A 26043-nucleotide genomic window follows, 5' to 3' on the forward strand; every position below is an offset into this window, starting at 1 on the left:
TGTCCTTTCTCCAAAGCACGTTATTGGTGCTTTTTTCAGAAATCAATTGACTATAAATAGGTGAACATCTTTCTGGGCTTTCTGTTCTGCTCTGCTGGTCTGTATGTCTGTTTCTATGATAGTACCATGCTGATTTTGTTGCTATAGCTTTGTATTATATTTTGAAGGCAGGTAGTGTAATGCCTCCAGGGTTGTTCATTTTGCTTAGGATTGCTTTGGCTATTTTGGGTGTTTTGTGGTTTCATATGAATTTTGGAGGTTTTTCTCTGTTTCTGTGAAGGATGTCATTGGTATTTTGATGAGGGTTGCATTGAATCTGTAGATTGCTTTGGAGTAGTATAGTCTCAAGATTAATTTTAACAATATCAATTCTTCCAATCCATGAGCATGGGTATCTTTCCAGTGGTTTGTGTCCTTTTCAATTTCTTTATCAGTGTTTTGTAGTTTTCCTTCTAGAGGTCTTTCACATCTTGGTTAAATTTATTCCTAGGCATTTTGTTATTTTTTTGTAGCTATTGTAAATTGGATTGCTTTCTTGATTTATTTTTCAGCTAGTTTCTTATTAGTGACAGAAATACTACTGATATTTGTTGATTTTTTATACTGCGACTTTACTGAATTCAATGATCAGTTCTAAGAGTTTTTTTTCATTATTATACTTTAAGTTTTAGGATACATGTGCACAAGGTGCAGGTTTGTTACATATGTATACATGTGCCATGTTGGTATGCTGCACCCATTAACTCGTCATTTAGCATTAGGTATATCTCCTAATGCTATCCCTCCCCCCTCCCCCCACCCCACAACAGGCCCCGGTGTGTGATGTTTCCCTTCCTGTGTCCATGTGTTCTCATTGTTCAATTCCCACCTATGAGTGAGAACATGCGGTGTTTGTTTTTTTGTCCTTGTGATAGTTTGCTGAGAATAATGGTTTCCAGCTTCATCCATGTCCCTACAAAGGACATGAGTTCATCATTTTTTATGGCTGTATAGTATTCCATGGTGTATATGTGCCACATTTTCTTAATCCAGTCTATCACTGATGGACATTTGGGTTGGTTCCAAGTCTTTGCTATTGTGAATAGTGCCGCAATAAACATAGGTGTGCATGTGTCTTTATAGCAGCATGATGTATAATTCTTTGGGTATATACCCAGCAATGGGAAGGCTGGGTTAAATGGTATTTCTAGTTGTAGATCCCTGAGGAATCGCCACACTGACTTCCATAATGGTTGAACTAGTTTACAGTCCCACCAACAGTGTAAAAGTGTTCCTATGTCTCCACATCCTCTCCAGCACCTGTTGTTTCCAGACTTTTTAATGATCGCCATTCTAACTGGTGTGAGATGGTGTCTCATTGTGGTTTTGATTTGCATTTCTCTGATGGCCAGTGATGATGAGTACTTTTTCATGTGTGTTTTGGCTGCATAAATGTCTTCTTTTGAGAAGTGTCTCTTCATATCCTTTGCCCATGGGGTTGTTTTTTTCTTGTAAATTTGTTTGAGTTCATTGTAGATTCTGGATGTTATCCCTTTGTCAGATGAGTAGGTTGCAAAAATTTTCTCCCATTCCATAGGTTGCCTGTACACTCTGATGGTGGTTTCTTTTGCTGTGCAGAAGCTCTTTAGTTTAATTAGATCCCATTTGTCAATTTTGGCTTTTGTTGCCATTGCTTATGGTGTTTTAGACATGAAGTCCTTCCCATGCCTATGTCCTGAATGGTATTGCCTAGGTTTTCTTCTGGGGTTTTTATGGTTTTAGGTCTAACATGCAAGTCTTTAATCCATCTTGAATTAATTTTTGTATAAGGTTTAAGGAAGGGATCCAGTTTTAGCTTTCTACATATGGCTAGCCAGTTTTCCTAGCACCATTTATTAAATAGGGAATCCTTTCTCCATTTCTTCTTCTTGTCAGGTTTGTCAAAGATCAGATAGTTATAGATGCGTGGCATTATTTCTGAGGGCTCTGTTCATTGGTTTATATCTCTGTTTTGGTACCAGTACCATGCTGTTTTGGTTACTGTAGCCTTGTAGTATAGTTTGAAGTCAGGTAGTGTGATGCCTCCAGCTTTGTTCTTTTGACTTAGGATTGACTTGGCAATGTGGGCTCTTTTTTGGTTCCTTATGAACTTTAAAATAGTTTTTTCCAATTCTGTGAAGAAAGTCATTGGTAGCTTGATGGGGATGGCATTGAATCTGTAAATTACCTTAGGCAGTATGGCCATTTTCACGATATTGTTTCTTCCTACCCATGAGCATGGAATGTTCCTCCATTTGTTTGTATCCTCTTTTATTTCATTGAGCAGTGTTTTGTAGTTCTCCTTGAAGAGACCCTTCACATCCCTTGTAAGTTGGATTCCTAGGTATTTTATTCTCTTTGAAGCAATTGTGAATGAGAGTTCACTCATGATTTGGCTCTCTGTTTGTCTGTTATTGGTGTATAAGAATGCTTGTGATGTTTGCACATTGATTTTGTATCCTGAGACTTTGCTAAAATTGCTTATCAGCTTAAGGAGATTTTGGGCTGAGACGATGGGGTTTTCTAGATATACAATCATGCCATTCGCAAACAGGGACAATTTGACTTCCTCTTTTCCTAATTGAATACCCTTTATTCCCTTCTCCTGCCTGATTGTCCTGGCCAGAACTTCCAACACTATGTTGAATAGGAGTGGTGAGAGAGGGCATCCCTGTCTTGTGCCAGTTTTCAAAGGGAATGCTTCCAGTTTTTGCCCATTCAGTATGTTATTGGCTGTGGGTTTGTCATAGATAGCTCTTATTATTTTGAGATACATCCCATTAATACCTAATTTATTGAGAGTTTTTTTTAGCATGAAGCATTGTTGAATTTTGTTGAAGGCCTTTTCTGCATCTATTTGAGATAATCATGTGGTTTTTGTCTTCAGTTCTGTTTATGTGCTGGATTACATTTATTGATTTTTGTATGTTGAACCAACCTTGCATCCCAGGGATGAAGCCCACTTGATCATTGTGGGTATGCTTTTTGATGTGTTGCTGGATTCGGTTTGCCAGTATTTTATTGAGGATTTTTGCATCAATGTTCATCAAGGATGTTGGTCTAAAATTCTCTTTTTTTGTTGTGTCTCTGCCAGGCTTTGGTATCAGGATGATGCTGGCATCATAAAATGAGTTAGGGAGGATTCCCTCTTTTTCTATCGATTGGAATAGTTTTAGAATGAATGGTACCAGCTCCTCCTTGTACCTCTGGTAGAATTCGTCTGTGAATCCTTCTGGTCCTGGACTTTTTTTGGTTGGTAAGCTATTAATTATTGCCTCAATTTCAGAGCCTGTTATTGGTCTATTCAGAGATTCAACTTCTTCCTGGTTTAGTCTTGGGAGAGTGTGTGTGTCAAGGAATTTATCCATTTCTTCTAGATTTTCTAGTTTATTTGCATAGAGGTGTTTATAGTATTCTCTGATGGTAGTTTGTATTTCTGTGGGATCAGTAGTGATATCCCCTTTGTCATTTTTTATTGTGTCTATTTGATTCTTCTCTCTTTTCTTCTTTATTAGTCTTGCTAGCAGTTTTTGGTGTAGTCTTGGATTTTCTAAATATAAGATCACATTATATAAAAAGAGAGACAATTTGACTGTTTTGCAATTTAAGTGACTTTTATTTCTTTCTCTTGCTAGGAATTGTTCCGGCTAGAACTTTCAGTACTGTGTTGAGTATGAATAGTGATAGTGGGCATCGTTGTCTTGTTCCACTTCTCAGAAGAAATTCTCTCAGCTTTTCTCCATTTATTATGATACTAGCTGGGTTTGTCACATGTGGCTTTTATTATGTTTCTTATGTTTTATTATGTTTCTACTATGCCTAATTTGTTGAGTTTTTTATCATGAAGGAATTGTTCAATTTTATGAAATGCTTTTCTACATCTTTTGAGAAGACTGTATGGTTTTTATCTTCCATTCTGTTTATATGATGTGTCACAGTTATTGATTTGTATATGTTGAACCATCCTTGCACTCCTGGGATAAATCCCCCTTGATCATGGTATATTATCTTTTTGATGTGTTGTTGGTTTGCTAGTATTTTGTTTGCTCTATTTTGTTGAGGACTTTTGCATCTATGTTCATTAGGGATATTGATCTATAGGTTTCTTTTTTTGTTGTATCCTTGTTTGGTTTCAGTGTCAGGGTAATGCTGGTCTTTAATTTTTTGGAATAATTCGAGAAAAATTGGTATTAGTACTTCCTTATAAGTTTGGTAGAATTCATCAGTAAAGACATCTGGTCCTGAGTTTTTGTTGTTGTTGTTGTTAGGGGACTTTTTATTACTCATTCAATCTCATACTCATTATTATTCTGTTCAGATTTCCTATTTCTTCCTGGTTCAATCTTGGTAGATTGTATGTATCCAGGGATTCATCATTTTCCTCTAGGTTTTCTAATTTGCTAGCATATAGTTGTTCATAATAGTATCTGATGATTCTTTGTATTTCTGTGGTACCTGGAGTAATACCTCCTGTATCATTTCTGATTTTATTTATTTGGGTCTTCTCTCTTTTTTGTTAGTCAGTTAGCAGTTTATTGATTTTATTTATTTTTTAAAAACTTCATTTCATTGATCCTTTGTATTTTTTTAGTCTCTATTTCATTTAGTTCTGCTCTGATCTTTATTATTCCTTTCTTTCTACTAATTTTGGGTTTGGTTTGTTCTTGCTTTTCTAGTTCCTTGAGGTGCATCACTAAATTGTTTATTTGAAATTTTCTACTTTTTTGACATAGGCATTTTTTTTGCTATAAACTTCCCTCTTAGCCCTGCTTTTACTGTATTCCACAGATTTTGGTATGTTGTATTTTTACTTTCATTTATTTCAAGAATTTTAAAATTTCCTTCTCAATTTCTTCCTTGACCCAATGGCCATTCAAGAGCACGTTGTTTAATTTCACTTATTTCCAAATTTCCTTTTATTATTGAGTTCTAGTTTTATTCCACTGTGATCTGAAAAGATACTTGATAGGATTTTGATGCTTAAAATTTACTGAGATTAATTTTGTGGCCTAACATATGATCTGTCCTGGGGTATGTTCCATGTGCTGATGAGAGGAATGTGTATTCTGTGGCTGTTTGGTGAAATGTTCTATAAATGTTAGGTCTATGTGTTCTAAAGTGCCACTTAAATCCAATTTTTTTTTGCTGATTTTCTGTCTAGATTATCTGTCCAATGCTGAAAGTGGGGTGTTGAAGTCCCCAACTATTATTGAATTGGAGTCTATCTCTCCAGTAAGGTCAATGGTGGGTAGAGCAGGTTAATCTCCAAGTTCCCTGATTGTGCTAGCATGGGGAGTGATGCCAGGTGGGGCAGACCTGTCCTGAAGCCTGCTGATGGTGCACATAAGCACCCAAACTGGCAAGCAATATTGATGTGTATGTCCCTAGATGGTGTGGTCATGGTGGTGGCAGTGGTGAGGACAGGCTTGTCTTTAGGCCCCAGGAGGGCTCCCAGACAGACCAGACTCCAAGCCTGCTGAAAGCACACGCATGTGCAGAGTGTCTGTGTCTGGGGATGCAAGGTTGCTGTCAGTGGCAGCAGCCCCAGTCAGGTGGCTCTTAGGTTCTGGGGAGTGCATGCTTCAGCTCCCTTTGTCCTGGAGAAAGCTTCCCTGGTGCACTGCACTGCCATCCACTGGGATGTAGAACACCGTGTGGGCTAGAGTGCTGGGGACCTGGCTGCAATGCCGGGTCCAGCCTGCCTACTTGGTGGACATGAAGAAATATCAGTGGGGCTCCATGGATGTGGAAATTCAGGGGCTGTTGGGCCCCAGGGCAGGATGTCATCTGGTGGGGCCTGGGCTCTTAAAATGGCTGTGTGTTGCAGCTGCTTGTGTCTGGGGAGTGTGTGGGATCCAGCCTGAACTACATCTCTGGAACAATGTCATGGTATGAATACTAGGCAGCTTCATATACTAGTCTCAGGGCCCATGAGGGCTGAGGGGCTCTCCTGTGGCTAGGATTACAGGAGTCTGTGGGAATGTGGAGTCCTGGGGATCCTTTGCTCACCTTTTCCCTGCACTGGGGAGTTTCTTCTGACACAGAGCTGTTCTTAATCCTGACCAGGCCAGATGCTTAGCTTCCCTCTCCTTCCGTGCCTCAGAGATTCCCTGGGTGCCTCCAGGTAGCCATCTTGAAGTCTTTCCACTCAGAGCTGTGTATAAACACACTTTAAATATAAAGACTCGAGTGGGTTAAAAGTAAAAGGATGAAAAAGATACACCAAGCTAATGATAATCAAAAGAAAGCTGGGAAGCTTTTTCTAATATCAAATAAAGTAGATTTCAGAGCATAGAATATTGCCAGGTATAAAAAAGTAATTCCATAATAGTAAAGGGTTAGTTTATTAGGAGCAAATAAAAGCCCTAAATGTTTACCTAGTAACAGAGCTTCAAAATAATTGATGTAAAAACTGATAGAACTGCAAGGAAAAATAGATCCATGACTTTAGTTGGAGATTTTAATAACCCTTTCTGAATAATTGACAGAATGAGTAGAGAGAAAATCAGTTAAGAATATAGATGATTTAAATAACACTATCAATCAATGTGGCTTAACTGATATTCATAGGATACTTTACCCACCTACAGCAGACTATACATTCTTTTCAATTGCAATGGAATTTTTACAAAGATAGATAATATTATGAACCATAAAGCCAGTCACAATGAATTTATAAGAATTCAAATGGTATTAAGTATGTTCTCTGACCACAAGGGAATTAAATTATCAACAACAGAAAGGTTTCTGTAAGAGTCCCCAAAATATGAAAATTAAATAATGTACTTCTAAAGGAACTATAGGTCAAAGAAGAAATCAAAAGTGAAACTAGAAAGTATCTTGAACTGAATGAAATTAGTACAGCATATTAAAATCTCTGGGATGCCACATTCTTGGGGGAAATTTATAGACCAGTAGGCACATATCAGAAAAGAAGAAAGATGGAATCTTTCATCAACAACCACAGCTTCCACCATAAGAAAGGGGAAAAAGAAGATTGAAATATAAAGTAAGTAAAATGAAGGAAATAAGAAAAATCAGAATAGAAATAAATAAAATTACAAATAGAAAAACAATAAACAATTCAATCAAAAGTTGGTTCTTTGAGATCAATACAATTGATAAAACTCCATTCCAGGCTGGGCATGGTGGCTCACACCTGTAATCCCAGCCCTTTGGGAGGCCAAGGTGGGCAGATCACGAGGTCAGCAGATCAAGACCATCCTGGCCAACATGATGTAACCCTGTCTCTACTAAAAATACAAAAAAATTAGTTGGGCGTGGTGGCACCTGCCTGTAATCCCAGCTACTCGGGAGGCTGAGGCAGAAGAATCGCTTGAACCAGGGAGCTGGAGGTTGCAGTGAGCCAAGGTCACACCACTGCACTCCAGCCTGGTGACAGAGCGAGACTCTGCCAAAAAAAAAAAAAAAATTCCAATCCAGACTGATAAGAAAAAGAGAGAAGACACAAATGACCAGTATCAGAAATGAGAGGCAAAATTCCTACAATTTCTGTAGATATGCAAAGGATAATAAGGAAATACTACTAACAACTTTGTGCCAATAAATTGGACAACTTAGATGAAATGGAAAAATTTCTTGAGAGACGTAACTATCAAAGCTCACCCAAGAAGAAAAACATAACCTATATAGCCCTATATTTGGTAATTGAATTGAATGTATGGTTAAATTATCCCCACAAAGAAAAGTCTAGTTTAGATGGGTTCCCTGGTGAATTCTACCAAACACTTAAAAATAAATAATAACAATTCTGTACAAACTCTTGGAGAAAATTTAAGAAGAGACAGTATTTTCCAACTTATTCAATGAAGCCAGCATTACCCTGATACCAAAAGCAGGCAAAGACTTTACAAAGAAGGAAAACTTTCAATCAATATCTCTTAAGAACAGAGATGCAAATATTCTTAACCCAATTTTAGTAAATTGGTATCGACAATATATACAAGATCAAGATCAAGTGATATTTGTTGCAAGAATGCAAGACTGGTTTAACATGTGTAGAAATCATTATATATAATTTATTATATAAAAAACTAAAAAAACCCAACAATATATGATTATCTCCATGGACCCAGAAAAAACATTTGACAAGATCTACCATTTCCCAATAAAAAACTGAATACATTAGAAATAGAAGGGAACTTTCTCAATAAATCACATCTATGAAAACTGTTAAGTGATATCATACTTCATGGTTAAAAGACTGAATGCTTCCCCAGTAAGATCAGAAAAAAAACTAGAATGTCTACTCTCATTAAATCTATTTAACATTATATTGGCGATTCTAGTCAGTGAAATAAGGCAAGGAAAAGAACTAAAAGACATCCATCTGGGTAAAGAAGATGTAAAACTATTTGCAGACGATTATCTTTGTAGAAATTCCAACAGAATCTATACACAAAAAATTACAAGAACTAATAAGTGAGTTTACCAAGGTTCCAGGATGCAAGATCAACATACAAAAAATTATATTTCTACATAGTGCAACAAATTATTGGAAATACATCACTGAAAATTTTTAATAATGTAGTTTACAATAGCAATATAAATGTAAAAACTTAGGGATAAATCTGCCAAAAGATGTAAAAGACCTGTACACTGCAAGCTACAAAACAATGTTGAAACAAATGAAAGAAATAAATAGAGAGATAACTAGAGGTAATGGTTCAGAAGACTTGATATTGGCAAAATGTCAATTTTCCTTAAATTGATCTATAGATTCATTGCATTCCCAGTGAAAATTGTGAAGGCTTTCTGTATGTTGTAGAAACTGATATATTGATTATAAAATTCATAAGGAAAGACAAAGGACCTAGAATAGCCAAAGCAAATTTGAAAAAAAAGAACAAAATTGGAGGACAAAGAATACTTTAAGACTTATCATAAAGCTACAGTATGGAAGGTAGTGGGGTATCAGTGTCAAGATAGATTAATGGAACAGTATAGACACTTCAAAAATAAACCCACATGCATGAACAATTAATTTTTGGCACAGGCAAATTTCATAGAGGAATAATAGTATGTTCAATAAATGGTGCTGGAAAATCTGGATATCCATATGCAAATGATAGATTTCAGCTTATACTTTACAACATAAACAAAGATGAATATAAAATGGATAATAGACTTAAATGTGCAACCTACAGCTATAACATTTCTGGAAGAAAACTCAAAGGAAAACCTTTGTGATCTTAAGCTAGGCAAAAATTATTTATGTAACAGCAGTGAAAACACAATTTATAAACAATCGATAAACTGAACTTTATCAATATTAAAAACTTCTGCAGCTCAAAAGGCACTATTAAGAGAATGAAGACACAGGCTACATACTGGGAGACAATATTTGCCAATCATGTACCTTGTAAAAAAGTTTTATTCTGTATATACAAAGAACAGTTAAAATTAAATAATAAAAAACAACAATTAAAAATGGACAAAAGATTTGAACAGATATGTCACTAGGGAAGATATACAGATAGCAAATATGCACATAAAATATGCGCAACATCAGAATTAATTAGGGAAATGCATACTAAAACTGTAATATGATACTACTATACACTTTTAGAATGGTTAGAATTTAAAAGACTGACCATTACAAGAATTGGCAAAGAAGAACATGAACACTCACACTTTGCTGGTGGGAATGAAGAAATGGTGCAACCACTTTGGAAAACAGTCTGGCAGTTTCTTAAATATTAAACACACACCTATCATATCATTCACTCACTCCTCTTCTAGGTATTTACTTACACAATAGAAATGAAAGCATATATTCTTACAAAGACTCATTTACAAATCTTCATTGCTTCATTCTTTATTTGTAATAGCCGAAAACTGGAAACAATCCTTACATGTATCAACTGGTGAATAAACTGTAATATTTTCATGCAATAGAATATTGTTCAACAATACAAAGAGAAAATTATTGATATATGCTGCAACATGAATAAATCTCAAAATAATTATGCTGAGTGAAAAATGCCAGATAAAAAAGTATATACTGTATTATACCATTTGTATTAAATTCCAGAAAATGTAAATTAACTATGGTGAGAAAAGGAAGATGAACGGCTGTCTGGAGATGGGGGTTGGAGGTAAATATGGAGTAGGAGGGAGGGATTATAAAGAAGAATGAGGAAAATTTGAGGAGGATATTGATATTCATTATCTAGATTGTGGTTATGTTTCAAAGGTACATACATGAAATCTCATCAAGTTGTACACTTTAAATGTGTATAACTTATTGCATGCCAATAATAAGTCAATACATCAGTCAAAAAACTAAAAAAGTTCTCTTTGTATTAAAGAATATGCACAGTAAAATCTTTAAAGAAGGATACCAGTAACTAGTTATTTTGAATGGTGGAGGGTAAATAATTAACTTTATTTTTTGTGTAACATTAGAAATGACTTTTGTAATTATAAAAATTAAAATTAAATGAAAATAATTTCAGTACTATCTAGTCTAAAATATATTCTTTTTGATTGTGTGGCTACAGGCAAATGCATTATAACTAACAACACCATCATCAATAATTAGATCATGCATTCATTAGTTCAAAAAGGAATCGAGGGGAGTTTTGACAGATGAACTAGATTTAATTCATCAGTGCTGGGGATGGAAAGGAAGGGAATAAAATAGAGAAGGGTTTTTTGAGCAGAGAATAAAAGCATTAGCAAATGCATAAAGCAAGAAGTGGACTGGTTTTGGTGGGACAAATAATTGGTTGGATATTAATATAAGGTAACGTTTGAGATGGGTGGTAATGGGAGAGAAAGGCATAAACCAATTCAAGGTCTTGTCTCTATATCTTGTCCACTTTCCCCCTTGTTTCCTTTTTTTCTCTCTGCTCCTCTTCCTCCCTTCCTCTCTTCTTCCCTTTCCCTTCTCTTCTTTTCCCTTTGTCATCTTAGGTTTTCTGCATGCTAGGGAAATTCCTTGTGTTTGTTTACAACCTGAATAATTCAGTTTTCTGCTACATTCTATCTGCTTTTCACTGTCTCCCACAAAGTGTCTAACTGTATTTTCTATATGTATACATTCAGTTCTTTATATTCTTAGATTAATGGTCTCATGACAGCTTTGGCCGAGTGTTATAGACCCAAATGGCCCCTAGAATATTCTCGAGAATGCAAATCACGTACTTCCAAGTTAATTTCCTTTTTCTAAATTGCATTTACTCTCTTTCACAAGAAGTTACCCCTTGAATTTTCAGGAAATTGATTACCTCCTTTTTTTGAACTAAACAATAGTTTTCTTTGCTATTTCAGCATTGCAGAAGCAGAGCTGTTCTCTCGGTATTATTTTTAATTAATAAGTCACATTGGATTATGCTGGAGTTTGATATAGGTCTCCACTCAAATATTTTATAGGAGAATCTCTAAGGTCAGAATAAAAGAAGCAAAAGGAAACCCTAGTACAATTTTAGCAGTTTACGTGTGGCGTTTGCAGTTTACAGTTTCCTTGGAGAAGGAGTGTAGTGGAACAGGTCTATATCCATAGCAACAGATGTTGTTATTTTATTTCAGTATCACTGATATGATGCTCCCCATTATGGCTAATTCTCATGTGTGTGTGTGATTAAGAGCAAACCTTGAGGAGTTCTTATATGCGGGTTTACTAAGGAGGAAGGTAATCAAACTCATGCTTGTCCAAAAGATTCTTATGTGGTTTTGACTTTGAGTTCTTGTTTCTCTGGGATAGGGGATTTCTCCAGTGTTTACTCGTGCCTCTGTCCCATCTCTGGCTATCAGAGAGTCTTCTAAATATTTTACTTTGGCATATTCCATTCCTGTTTCTCAGGACTGCTAAAATTTTTGCAGTTTGAATATTTCTATGAGACTTTCTTTTTTTTCTTTTATTTTTATTATTATACTTTAGGTTTTAGGGTACATGTGCACAATGTGCAGGTTTGTTACGTATGTATCCATGTGCCATGTTGTTTTGCTGCACCCATTAACTCGTCATTTAGCATTAGGTATATCTCCTGAGACTTTCTAAAGGGTAAATAAAACAATCTTTCACTCTATGACATAGCAGTAAGTTTTTTAGTTCCATAGAATCTTTAAACGCTTTATGCAAATGAAAAAATAAAAGGTACTCAATTTAATACCCTCACTTTATAAACAAGAACAATGAGTCTAAAATAGATGATTTCCTATAATTTACACAAGTAAATAGTGGGTAGAAAAGCTCTCCAGGTCTCCTGATGTCCTATGCATATCTATTTTCACCACACCATGCTGTAGCATGATGACTTTTTTCCTCAAATTTAAAAACAGAAATGATTGAATGACTAGAATAAATAAATAAAACATGTGCAGTGGATGGTTTTACTGGAGCCCAAGGGCTCTAAAGAGGAAAGAGCCAGCCTCAGGCCTCTGTTTCCTTGAGGATAAACTAATTTGTTTTTGAAAATGGTCCACCCTAATCATAGTAATCCTCATCACACATAATAAAATCACATTTTATATGGCGTTTCAGGCCAAATGAATCCCCCCAAAATGCTTTTCAGAGCTAATACCAAAGTCCCTCAATTAGATGATGCCATTATGGAATTAAATAATTAAACGACAGAACTAAAATATAAAAGGGTAAGAGGGAAGGTGGAAAATGATCATTCTGAAACAAGATCAAGAGTCAATGAGGCAGAGAAACATGAGTCAGTTCCAGATGGCAGCCACCCACTAATCCTGAGCGCACGTGTGCCCCCCCGCCATCTCTTGGTAGCCGTGGGTATTACAGCTCCAGTTTGCCACAGCCACAAGCTGGTGTACACATTCCTTAAGACAGAAAGAGATAAAGTGTTATAATGTCTTATTGAGAGAGATGTGATTTCCAAGAAACGCAAAGAAAATTGCTTTTAAAAAATTTAATTTGCTGATTTTTCTTTCCATTGTTGGGAGAACCCAAATATTGACTTCTTAAATTTTGTTTGTAGTGGGGACAAATGTTCATTCCAAGTAGCATCCTAGTAGTAGTCTTTTTCTCATCAGGGTTGCAGTGAAGGCTGAAATGAGTTCATTGAATAATTAGTCATAAGGTCAATAGTAATTCTGTTTGTTAAAGCAGAAATATAAGAGTGTATTTTGGAGGGCAATTGTTAAGAGGCTTTTGATTTTCTTTTTATGCACGATCTTTCTTTTTTTTTTTTTTTTTTTTTTGTCTCAAGAGGACAAACAGCTTAAAAAGGGAGTCTTAAAATCATTTCCTGAATTCGAATGTTGGCCTGCCTTGCTAGGTTGGGGAAGTTCTCCTGGATAGTATCCTGCAGAGTGTTTTCCAACTTGGTTCCATTCTCCCCGTCACTTTCAGGTACACCAATCAAACGTGGATTTGGTCCCTTCACATAGTCCCATATTTCTTGGAGGCTTTGTTCATTTCTTTTTACTCTTTTTTTCTCTAACCTTGAAAATGGCCGTACTGCCCAAGGGAATTTATAGATTCAATGCCATCCCCATCAAGCTACCAATGACTTTCTTCACAGAATTGGAAAAAACTACTTTAAAGTTCATATGGAACCAAATAAAAGCCCGCATCGCCAAGCCAATCCTAAGCCAAAAGAACAAAACTGGAGGCATCACGCTACCTGACTTCAAACCATACTACAAGGCTACAGTCAAAATTGACAAATGGGATCTAATTAAACTAAAGAGCTTCTGCACAGCAAAAGAAACTACCATCAGAGTGAACAGGCAACCTACAGAATGGGAGAAAATTTTTGCAACCTACTCATCTGACAAAGGGCTAATATCCACAATCTACAATGAACTCAAACAAATTTACAAAAAAAAAAACAACCCCATCAACAAGTGGGCAAAGGATATGAACAGGCACTTCTCAAAAGAAGACATTTATGCAGCCAACAGACACATGAAAAAATGCTCATCATCACTGGCCATCAGAGAAATGCAAATCAAAACTGCAATGAGATACCATCTCACACCAGTTAGAATGGTGATCATTAAAAAGTCAGGAAACAACAGGTGCTAGAGAAATAGGAACACTTTTACACTGTTGGTGGGACTGTAAACTAGTTCAACCATTGTGGAAGACAGTGTGGTGATTCCTCAGGGCTCTAGAACTAGAAATACCATTTGACCCAGCCATCCCATTACTGGGTATATACCCAAAGGATTATAAATCATGCTACTATAAAGACACATGCACACATATGTTTACTGCAGCACTATTCACAATAGCAAAGACTTGGAACCAACCCAAATGTCCATCAATGATAGACTGGATTAAGAAAATGTGGCACATATATACCATGGAATACTATGCAGCCATAAAAAATGATGAACTCATGTCCTTTGTAGGGACATGGACGAAGCTGGAAACCATCATTCTCAGCAAACTATCGCAAGGACAAAAAACCAAACACTGCGTGTTCTCGCTCATAGGTGGGAATTGAACAATGAGAACACTTGGACACAGGATGGGGAACATCACACACCGGGGCCTGTTGTGGGGTGGGGGGAGGGGGGAGGGATAGCATTAGGAGATATACCTAATGTAAATAACGAGTTAATGGGTGCAGCGCACCAACATGGCACATGTATGCATATGTAACTAACCCGCACGTTGTGCACATGTACCCTAGAACTTAAAGTATAATTAAAAAAAAATCATTTCCAGCTTCTTAAAAAGAGAATTCTAAAATAAATTTTTTTTTTCTCTTTCAAGGTCAGCTTTTGTTTTTGAAAATTACCTTTTAAGTAGTTCCTATAGGGTGGGATTTCATCACTAGAACTGGTTTATGGGTGTCCAAAACTTGAACAATTGAATTCATTCAAATCTTTGGGAGAAGGTGTATTTGCTGTCCCCCAAAATGGGTTTGAAAATATCATGCGTTCTGTTCTTAGCTGAATGATGAGAACACATGGACACATTGGGGGGAACAGCATGCACTGGGACTTGCAGGGGGTGGGGCATGGGGAGGGAGGGTATCAGGACATATAGCCAATGTATGCTGGGCTGAATACCTAGGTGATGGGTTGATCTGTGCAGCAAACCACCATGCCACATGTTTACCTGTGTAACAAACATGCACATCTTGCACATGTACCCCGGAACTTAAGTTGAAGAAAAAAAAAAAAAAGAGAATGTTATGCATTCCAACACAAGTCTCTGGGCCTCATGTCATGATCAGTAAAAGTGAACAGTGGAGAAGTCAATGTCAGTGTAAAGATTGTTCTTTTGTGCTATGTATGGATGCTCCAGGCCTTTCAAGCCACCATTTCAAGTGTAGTGTTAAACGTGAGGGCAAACCTGCTGTGGGTCTGTCAAAATGCTTTCTGTGGGAGTGCTGTTTTATTCTCAAGGGCCAGGCTGACATGGAGCCCTCTGGCTGCCATAAAGGCCTCTTGTTGGTAAATCTCACAGAGGGTATCATTACTTTCAAGAATTTGATCCATCAATACCAATAAAAATGGAGCATCAGTTAGCAACCCCAAATGTGTCAAATCTTTTTATGTACATTCTCTTATTTAATTTTCACATCACTGTGAAGTTGGCTTTTATGCTGCTGTTTTACAAATGAGGAAATAGAGCCTGAGAGAAATTTGGTAACATGCATAAGGTCATATCAGAAATGAAGTTCAAGGCAGAATGTGACTCTAAATTCCACACTCTTTTCATTATACAATGCACACTGGTTTTTCAAGTCATCCAGCCCCAGGCTATGCTTATTTCCATTAATAATTTGAGGACATTAGTCTATTATTTATACTAATGTTATAGCAAACAAAGTCAAGGCATTTGTAACTGCTTCTTCATTTTTGTGTTTAAGCAAAAACATCCAAACTATGCTGCAAACTCTCACACTGGAATGAAAACCAACACCCACCCCCATCCACAAATCAGTTAACAAGGTTGTACATAGTATCAGCAATTAAAAAAGGATGTGGGAGAAGGAAAGACACTGCTTTACATTATTACAGGCTGATTTCTTTACAAGGTTTTTTAAAGCGGAAGATCCCTGCTTCCTTTTTCAAATGAATTCTAATATGAAATTCCAAAATACGACACAGATAAGAGCCGCCTTGTTGGAAGCTATAGTTAAAACTTCAGAGTTCTGACTTGAAACTTCTCTGCCTCATCACCTTCTCTGGGATTCCAGGACTCGAAAGAAGACATATTGAAAGCCCCTCAAATTATTGAAAATATCATTAGATCAGAAGCCATGGATTTGGGTTCAAGAGTGGGCTCCCTCTCTTTCATTGACCCTAAGCAACTTTCTTAATGCTGCTGAGCCTCAATTTTTACACCTTAAAAACAGGTATAATAGTGCTTGTCCTATGGAGCTGTGGTGAGATTTAAGTGGTGTGATGCACATCAGGGCCCCCAACAATGGATTGAATTTAACAAGTTTTAATAATGAATACTACCCTTCGTCCCTCAAGAGGCCTCCTCTAAACTGTCCAGATGATATACGGGTCACTTGTGACTATGACTTTCACTGCTCAACCAATGCACTATCCCAAGAGGTAGCAAATCCTGTCCTTTGGTTGGCAAATATAGCTATCTGTATTGACATTTGAAGTCACCATCTTCCTTAAGGCTTGCTCAAAACGCTACTTCCTTTTACATTGCTTTATTTCCCTGCAACCTCAGGCATTCAGGGTTGGAAATTAAGTAAAGCATCATCCACATGCATTTCTTCAAGGCATTTCTAATAGATATAGTACAGAAAGGCCCAGATTAGGAAAATATACAAGTACTTGTAAGATAACTTAAAGTTTTTTCATCTCTCAGATGATACTAATGCTTGAAAATAGTGGCTACTGAATTAGCTTGGGCACATGGCATGAATGTGTACACAGTTATCATGTTGTTTCTGTGAATCTTCTGTGAAACTGAGGAAGTTACATTTCCTGATTCAGAGGTTGTAATTAAAATACTCCGTGGTTGACAAAAAGGGGAAATTTTGGTAACTGATCTGTTGGCCCCTCACACTATAGAGCTGACCCTGTCGGTTCTTATTAATGATCATGCTTTCTTTAGTATTGAGTAATGTGTTAGGAATAAAAAGTTTCCCCCAGCTCTTAGATGTGAAAAAATGAGTTTGAAATCATCTTCTTTATTTCTGTAAAGATTTTAATGAAGCTATAGAAAACATAAAAGATTGTTGATAATCTTGTCCAAATTCATATTAGACTTTGCTCATCTATCTGCAGACTTGGCAGACATAACTAATGTAGATTTTAACAAATTCTATTCAGGCTATAAACTTTTTACTAAAGGAAATAAACAGATATTACCTGCTAAATGTCTTGCACATCTTGAACACAACGCTGCTGAAAAGGGGTGTGATTTGCTTAATTGTGGATCGAGGCTTTCATAATAAAAGTTCCTGGTCACTCTGAAGTTTCGTCAGAACATGCAGAAGCAATTAACGTGTTTGACTTGATAAAAACGGGAAGTGATAGCTTCTTAGACATGTGCCTACAAGATGGTACATCTAGATATACTGTTGCTGGCCATAGAAAAGATCTTTAAACTTTGGCCTGCAGTAAACTATTTTCAAAGTGTGAGACGAAGAAATCTCTTGTAATTTGGAAATACGTTCAGGATGAGAAAGGGGGAAAAAGGAGTACTGTAAAACAGAGATTTATATGCTGTTCCTCTGAAGCTGTTTGATCTTTGAAGAGACAGTAAGCATCCTAGAAAAGGATGAATTAACTGTACATGAATAGTTTTAAGTTGTGACAATTATATGGAAAAAAGCCTCAATTTTTGGAAATAAGACAGCTTCAGAATTCAGAAAATGTCAATGAAAAGGGCAACCAAATTAAACAGAACTTTCTCCATTTCCTTACTAAATTTGTAATTTATTTAGAGTACAGTGTTAATTTCACAAGTTTAGATGACTTCTGTGCTTTAAAACCATTTTCCCTGGGGTAGGTTTAACTTCGTGTTTTAAAACCATGGCCGTTTTCGATCTGGAGAACTTATGCACACGTTTAAAGATGCAAAAGACCTGATGGAGACGCAGCAAGCTGGTCTATGGTAACAAGCCTGTAGATACAAAGTGGGTGGAGATTTGGGGATGAAAACTAATCCTACATATCTAAAAGCCTGCTGTTGCCGGTAAATAAAATATTAAGTATTCCATTGTTATAGTTCGATATTTGACCCCTCGAAATCTCATGTTGAAATTGGATTCCCCAGTGTTGGAGGTGGGGCCTGGTAGGAGGCATTTAGATTATGGGGGTGGATCCCTCATGAACATCTTGGTGCCCTGCTCATGGTAATGTGTCGGTTCTCTTTCCATCAGTTCCCGTGAGAGCTGGTTGTTAAAAAGAGCCTGGTACTTCCCTCCTCTCTCTCTTTCTCTTTCTCTTGCTGCTTCTCTCAGCACGGTGATCTCTGCACATTCTGGCTCCCCTTCACCTCTGCCATGAGAGGAAGCTTCTGGAAGCCCTCACCAGAAGCAGATGCTGGTGCCATGCTTCTGCAGAACCATGAGCAAAATCAACCTCTTTTCTGTGTAAATTACCCAGTCTCACGTCTTCCTTTATAGCAACACACAAATAGACTAAGATGTCCAAGTGCTAATGCTTTTGTAGAGAGGATATATATCACCTTGACATTACCATGCTGGACTGACACCAGGCACCCATGTAACATAGGCTCAATGAGAGCAGAGCTGCAAGACAAAGTAATGTTACATTTGCTATATAGTTTTGCCTACATAAAAGAAGGATGTCCTAAAGGGTGCAGGCATTTTAAAGAAGTATCATTAGAGAAGTAAATAGAAAGATTATAATTTTCCTATGTCTCATAGGACTAAAAGAAACTTGTTTTTCATTGCATAGTGGTAATAATACATTTTTAATTAGTTCTATTTATGTTCTCTTTTTTAAAAGTATTATGCACCTTAAAAATACATATTAATATAGCATGATGAATATATAGCATCTCTTTAATATCCAAGAGAATTTAAAAAGATTTAAATAAATTGCTCTGTTAAAGAATAGAAAAAACTTATAAAATTATCATTATATTTTTCTCACATATATTTGTTTACACCTACTATTAATTACTACTAACTACCACTTTTAGTCTTATTTTGTTGTTTAAATATTAGCATTTATATAATAGAAAGTAAATAGTAAGTAATAATATATGATTTCAAGTAAACTTCTATTCTTCATATTTTATGTTAAAGTAATAACATGTTTATAATTTTTTAAAAATTATTATTTTTGTTTGTTTGGTACAGCTGTGTCTTGGATTGACTTTCTAAAATCTTGGTAATTCTACCTAGGTAAATGCATCATAACCAGCTCCAGGCCCACCTGGGTTCCCTCCTCCTCTTCCTATAGGTTGCATAAAAGCAGATATAACTTACTCAGGCTGTGTAAAGACAGACATAACTTACAATACCCATACCTCCAACCGAACATCTGAGTGGAAGCTAATAAGGTATCAAAGAACATGGACACGGACTAACAGATAATTTAACCACATTTACGTAGAATGAATAAAACACATTACGTAGAATGAATAAAACACATAGAATGAATAAAACACATAGTTAACATAGAAAGTAACAATGTAGGGGCAAAACCCCTCTAAAAGATATAAGCAAGAAGGCATACAAAAGACATGAATAATTTAAGCTGGGGAAAACATTACCCAAGAAACAAATGCAAATTTCCTACTACTGCTTTGCAGTGTAGAAGAATTTCAGGATATCACGAATTCAATGACTCCAGATCCAAAGGGTAGGATGCCAAAACAACAGAATGAGCTGATAAGCAAGATGCCTGAAGAAGACAGAAATCAAGAACACAGGCCCGGTGTGGTGGAACACGTCTGTAATCCCAGCACTTTGGGAGGCTGAGGTGGGTGGATCACCTGAGGTCAGGAGTTTGAGACCAGCCTGGCAACATGGTGAAACTCCCCTCCCTACTAAAAATACAAAAAAATATTAGCCGGTTGTGGTGGCAGGCGCCTGTAATCCCAGCTACTTGGGAGGCTGAGTCAGGAGAATCACTTGAATCTGGGAGGTGGAGATTGCAGTGAGCCAAGATTGCACCATTGCATTCCAGCCTGGGGGACAAGAGCAAAACTTCGTCTCAAAAAAAAAAAAAAAAAAAAAAAGAGAAATTGAGAACACAAATTCTGCTTTTAAATGAAATTAACAGAATAGAAGCAGAATAGATACAGCAAAAGAGTTAATTTGTGAGAGAGAGAGCAAAGGCTTGTGATGATAACCCTGAATGTAGAAGAAAAGGTCAAAGAGATTAATGCAACTAGAATGACCATAATTTATAAGAAGCCAGGGATGATGCTGTTATCAAGAACAACTGGTCTTTCTGAATAGAGAGAGAATGCCAACAGTTGTGAATGACAGAAAACTCTACCAGAGTGGCCTTAGAAATCCCGGGTCAGGCATCCTTCACTTGCCTCTGCTGTAAATTTTTCTGTTATTTTTAAATTTTATATATGTTGGGAAATCTTCCTCCATTATTACCTAATATTGAGGAAGTAATTTATTTTATTTATAATAACGTATGAACACATGGGCTGGGTGCAGTAATCCCAGAGCTTTAGGAGGCCAAGGCAGGAAGATTGCTTGAGGCCAGGAGTATGAGATCAAGCCTGGGCAACATAGACCCTGTCTCTAAAAATAAAAAATTAGCTAGGTGTAATGGCATGTGCCTGTAGTACCAGCTACTTAGGAGGCTGAGGCGGGAGGGTCGCTTGAGCCCAAGAGTTCTAGGCTGCAGGGAGTTATGATTGTGCCACTGCACTCTGTCCTGGGTGGCAGACGAAGATCCTGTCTCTCCCACTCGTGCACCCCCAATACACACACACACACACACACATGCACATGCACACACATATATATATAAATATACGTACATTTATAATGTATAATAAAATGCTTTTATAATTTTATATTAAAATATAGATCATTTTAATACTGTATATATAATTTTACATATAATGGAACATTTTATTATATATTTGTATAAATATATTACATATATTGTTTTCAATAATATATAAATAGTAAAATATAAAGCTTATAAACATATAGTTTAGAACATGAAACCAATAATGCAATGTACATACATATGTGTATGTGCACATGTAAATTTTGTCTATCACGTGGGCCATTCTAAAAAAAATGATAACCTGACTTGGGGCTGTGACTAAACAGATCTGTTCATACACTAAAGCTGTCTATGCATGTTGAAAGCTATAAAGGTGTTTAACTCCTTTGACCCAGAAATTTCACTATTAAAACTTTTATTTAAAAATAAACATTTATATATATGGATATTTGTGACAACATGGTTTCTAATACTAAAAGATTAGAAGTAACTTAAAAATTGAACCATAGTGCCTGTTCATGAAGTAAGTAGTGGTATATGTGAATAATCAAATACTATTCAGTTATTACAAATCAGATGTCAGGAAAAAATTTGCAATTCATAACACAATGCTGAAAATATAGGTGAAAAATGCAGATACAGGTTATAAAACTTTGTATGGTATGATCACAACTATATGGAAATATACACACATATATAATCTTATTTAGTGATCTGTCCATTATGCATCCATTCTGTTCATTTCTATTGAAAGCGCACATAAGCACAAAAAAGAGATTTTAATTTTGTACTTAATTTATTTCACATTTTTCAGTCAAAAATATTTTTAAATATTAAAAAAATGTATTTTTTAGAAAAATAAATATAAATGCAGAAATGATAGCACCTTAATTTATTAGTAAATATGATCATACCAGATACTGTGATGAGTGTCAAACGAATCTTTGGGAACCCCCTTCACCCCAGATGGGAACACTTTCCTTGGTTCTGTTTGGAGATGTCACTGAGAGGAGGGTGAACTTGCCCCTTATTTTTGCCCAGCTTCCCCAAAGCATTATGTTTTCCAAGAAACGAAAGGACCAGATGAAATGCTAATGGACTTGATAGAGTACAGGCACAAAGATGGAGACCAAAGAATATGATTATAGAAATGGGAGCACGTGGTCTTTTCGGTGAAGAATTTTTCACTTCTTTGGAGACTGGAATGATGCAATAGAGCCCATTTATCCATTTTTCCAAATTAGAAGGTGGCAAACTGAAGGTGTCACTCTGGCCCACTTGTGTCTTTTTCTGATTTTGACCCCGCAGCCCACTTGAGATGAAACCACCTCTCCACTCTTTGTAGCTTTGGCTTAATGTCAAGCTTGGGGTGCTTGAGACTTGTACACAGGCACAGAGTGGGGGACTGCATCTGTGAGTCTCTCATTCAGGGCTCTGGAAAGCCTTGAGGAGAAGTGGTTGGACATTGGAACAAGGGATCATGTTTCTTAATTCAGTGGAGAAGGCCAGTGTGTGGAGAATGGTGTCTGAAGCACTCTCTCAAGGTGTCCCCTGGAGAAAGTCACTCCTTTAGTCAAATTTTGGAGGCTGTTCAAAACCTTTGAATTTTGGAAAATTTTCTATGTTTATTCTAACCATCCTCTTGTCATAAACACAAGGCTGTTTGCATTAAATAATCACACTGATTGGAAATGACAGAGCTTCTCTGGCCAGCCCATCAGGCCAAGGGAGAGGCATAGCAGAGTATAACCAGGGTCAGTTTCTGAGTCCTCTCTCTGAAAATGAGACTGCCAGGCATGAGGCAGAATCTTTGTAGAGTCATACATTCTCCTGTGAGGAATTCTGTCCTGATACTTGCTCTTGACTTTGCCGTTTTTTAATTTCTTCCTTTCACTGATACTCACATCCTGTTGGAACGACTCATTTTGTTCTCATTCTGCTCTGGGGTTTTCTTCGGAGTGCATCTGCACTTTCTCAGCGAACTCATCGTTTGGCTGGGCTGCTCTATAATTAGATTTTTCAAAAACCTCTCTCCTCATACATCAATTATTCCACTCCCTTAATCATCTTCCTCGGTGTTTTGCGTGATCCTACTCATTTATCAAGCTGTCTGGGTCTATGCTTAAGCATTTGCAAAGAAACAGAGCCTGCTACAAGAGTACAGTGTCTATGTGGAAGAAGTCTTGGGATCTTTTCTCCCATGTCTGTTCTTTTGCTTTCCACTATCCTTGCTAGATCATAGCATTACTTTCATTATCCAATCCAGAATGCTGTTCCGTTTAATGTACTTTAGGATTTCCATGATGATGGTTTTAGAAGTAGAGCATTCTGGAAATTGATGCTCTCTGTGTTTGTGTGTCTGTGTACTGGGAGACCTAACTTCCTGAAGCACTCACCAGTTGTGTAACTAATTTTCCTACGATAACCTTGGTGATAGCCAACAGACAAGATACATCATGGGATAAATTCCTGACCCCGTGTTGGGTAGTTAGTATGAGAGGGAAGATGGGCCAGTACTCAGGCACAGAACAGGTAGCCCTCTGTTCCAACAGGAGTGCCAGAGTCTGAAAATTTACACTATGGTGATTTAATCGTAGTCTCAACCTCATCAAACTAGACATGAACAAGCTAGCAAGGTCTTAGGCAAAAGACATATGTAAGGAAAGAGATATATTTCTACAATTTGTCATTTAGGTCTTACTGTAGAGCCTGATAAAAATATACTGTCTGACAAGTTCTCTTCCACTTGTAGACACTATTTTATGATGGGTATAAATTCATTCTTTTATTATAGTCGCTAAGCATGAGTGATTTACTTCTTCAATTGATCTATGAGGGTTTTTAAATGCCTCATTCACTCATGTATTCACTTTTTCATCATGCATTTATTGAGAGCTTACTATAGGCTGGGTATTTTGTGGGTGCTGGGGAAAAACTGACGAGTAGAAAAAGGTATGGTCTCTGTCCCGAGTTTTATAGATCAATAGGAAAGACAGATGTTAATAATAACATCCCACAAATCCTTGTAAAATCATGGTGATGATAACTCCTAGTTGAAGGGTACCTTGGTGAAGGGCATGTTGGGGGTGTTCTGACTGGTTGAATTTGCATATAGTCATCCTGGACTAAATTAGACACACACATACATGTGTGTCCTTTGCTGTAACTGTTCTGAAGGGGAGGTCATGTTGTAGTGTTTATTTTTCATAGGGTTTGGTAGTTTTTATCGCATTTAACACACAGTTAACATTATTTTGTTAATCAGATTCAGGGAATAAAAAGCTCCCAAACATAATTTTTCTATCAAAATAATGCCTAGAAAATAAAAAAGATTGGATATATATTACAGCTTCTTAAAAGTCTGCAAATCATCTGGCTTGCTGGGATTCCCATGTCTTCAGATTAAAGTGAAATTTGACTCCAAATCTGGTGGGAAATCCCGCAGCCTGTCACTCTCAGTGTTCACCAATATATGCCCATACAGTATTTTTTATTGAGGACTTTTGGCAAAACGTGGTTTAAATGGCAACTAAACCACAGGGCAGGATAGCAAAAATGTAGATACTGGCTATGCAAGATTTTAAAAGTCCCTCAAACATTTCCTCCCCTGCGGAATTTTTGCTGTTTTATTTATTTTTTTGTTCAACTCAAGCTTTGTCATTTGCCCATATTTCTAAGTCTATCCAAGCTCTGCCATGGGGATGTCTTTCAACAACTATTCTCTTTTGTTGAGGATCATAAGACTTAATGAGGAGAAAATAAAAAGATTTTGTGATCAAATAAATTTGGGGAGCTTCAGTTCAAATGCCATAAGACATTTTTTTTAAAACCATAGGATATATTAGATTTTTAGCATACTAATATATGTTGTACATTTTTAAGAAAGTGATTTTTAAAAGTTTTTTTCAGAGATCTAGTTTAAATATTTCAAATAAATTGTATCATTTATGATGACTTTGGCCTCATGTAGCACGCATTCTGACTTAAATGATGTAAGCAGAAAGAGATCTCGTTTCATGCAACTGAGTTCAGATATAGGATGGATGTCAGGGTTGGTTGATTCAGTGGCTCAGTGATGGCATCACAGGCTTAGTTTTTTCCATCTTTGCCTCTGCCATACTCAGTGTTGATTGCATACCCAGTGGTAGAAGGAGTGTCCTCAAATCTACAATAGCGATATCCTTAAGAACAGGAGTGGCCATTTGTTCCTAGAGCCCTTAGGTGTGAAGAAACTTGTCTCAGAATCCCCAAACATACTGTTTCTCATGTATCTTTGGACAGAATTGGGTATTAGCCTTATTCCTACATCAATCAACAGCAAGGAAAAGGGGTGAGCTCTCCTTTAAGCACCTGGATGCACATGGGGTGGGTGATACCTGCACAAAATTGGAGGGAGTTATGTGGGATAAAGTGTCAAGCAGATCACTAGCAATATTTTCTAAAGAAATACACTGCTACGGACTGAATTGTGTCCCACCAAGCACATATGTTGAAGCCCTAACCCCCAATGTTACTGTATTTTAAGGTAGGGTCTTTAGGGGTAATTAAAGTTAAGTGAGGTCATAAGGATGAAACCTTAATCCTATAGGACTGGTAGTCTTATAAGAAGAGAAAGAGATTTTCCTTTCTCCCTTTCCTCCTCTCCCTGCATATGCGAATATGCGCATGCGCGCGTACACACACACAAAAGGCCATATGAGGACATGCTGAGAAGGCAGCTAAATGCAAGCCAGGAAAAGAGAATTCACCAGAAACCAACCCTGCCAGACCTTCTAGCCTCTAGAACTGTGAAAAAACATATTTCTGTTGCTTAACCCACCCAGTCTCTGACATTTTATTATGGCAGCCTGAGGTGACAAATACAGATTTTGGTACTGAGAAGTGGGGTGCTGCTGTAACCTAAAAATGTAGAAGCAGCTTTGGAACTGGGTAATAGGTGGAGGCTGGAAGAGTTTTGAGGTGCATGTCAGAAAATGCCTAGGTTGCTGTGAAGGGACTGTTGGTTGAAATATGGACATTAAGGCCGGGCGCGGTGGCTCACGCCTGTAATCCCAGCACTTTGGGAGGCCGAGGCGGGCGGATCACGAGGTCACGAGATGGAGACCACGGTGAAACCCCGTCTCTACTAAAAATACAAAAAATTAGCCG

General features: G+C 37.0%; 1 protein-coding gene across 1 annotated transcript in view; it reads left to right on the plus strand.

Moving 5' to 3' along the window:
* Positions 1–26043, plus strand: part of AGBL1 (ATP/GTP binding protein like 1) — a 518802-nt gene that overhangs the window by 30057 nt on the left and 462702 nt on the right. The window lies entirely within an intron of this gene.

Source organism: Nomascus leucogenys, chromosome 6, assembly GCF_006542625.1.
Source record: "Nomascus leucogenys isolate Asia chromosome 6, Asia_NLE_v1, whole genome shotgun sequence".
NCBI classification, from domain to species: Eukaryota; Metazoa; Chordata; class Mammalia; order Primates; family Hylobatidae; genus Nomascus; species Nomascus leucogenys.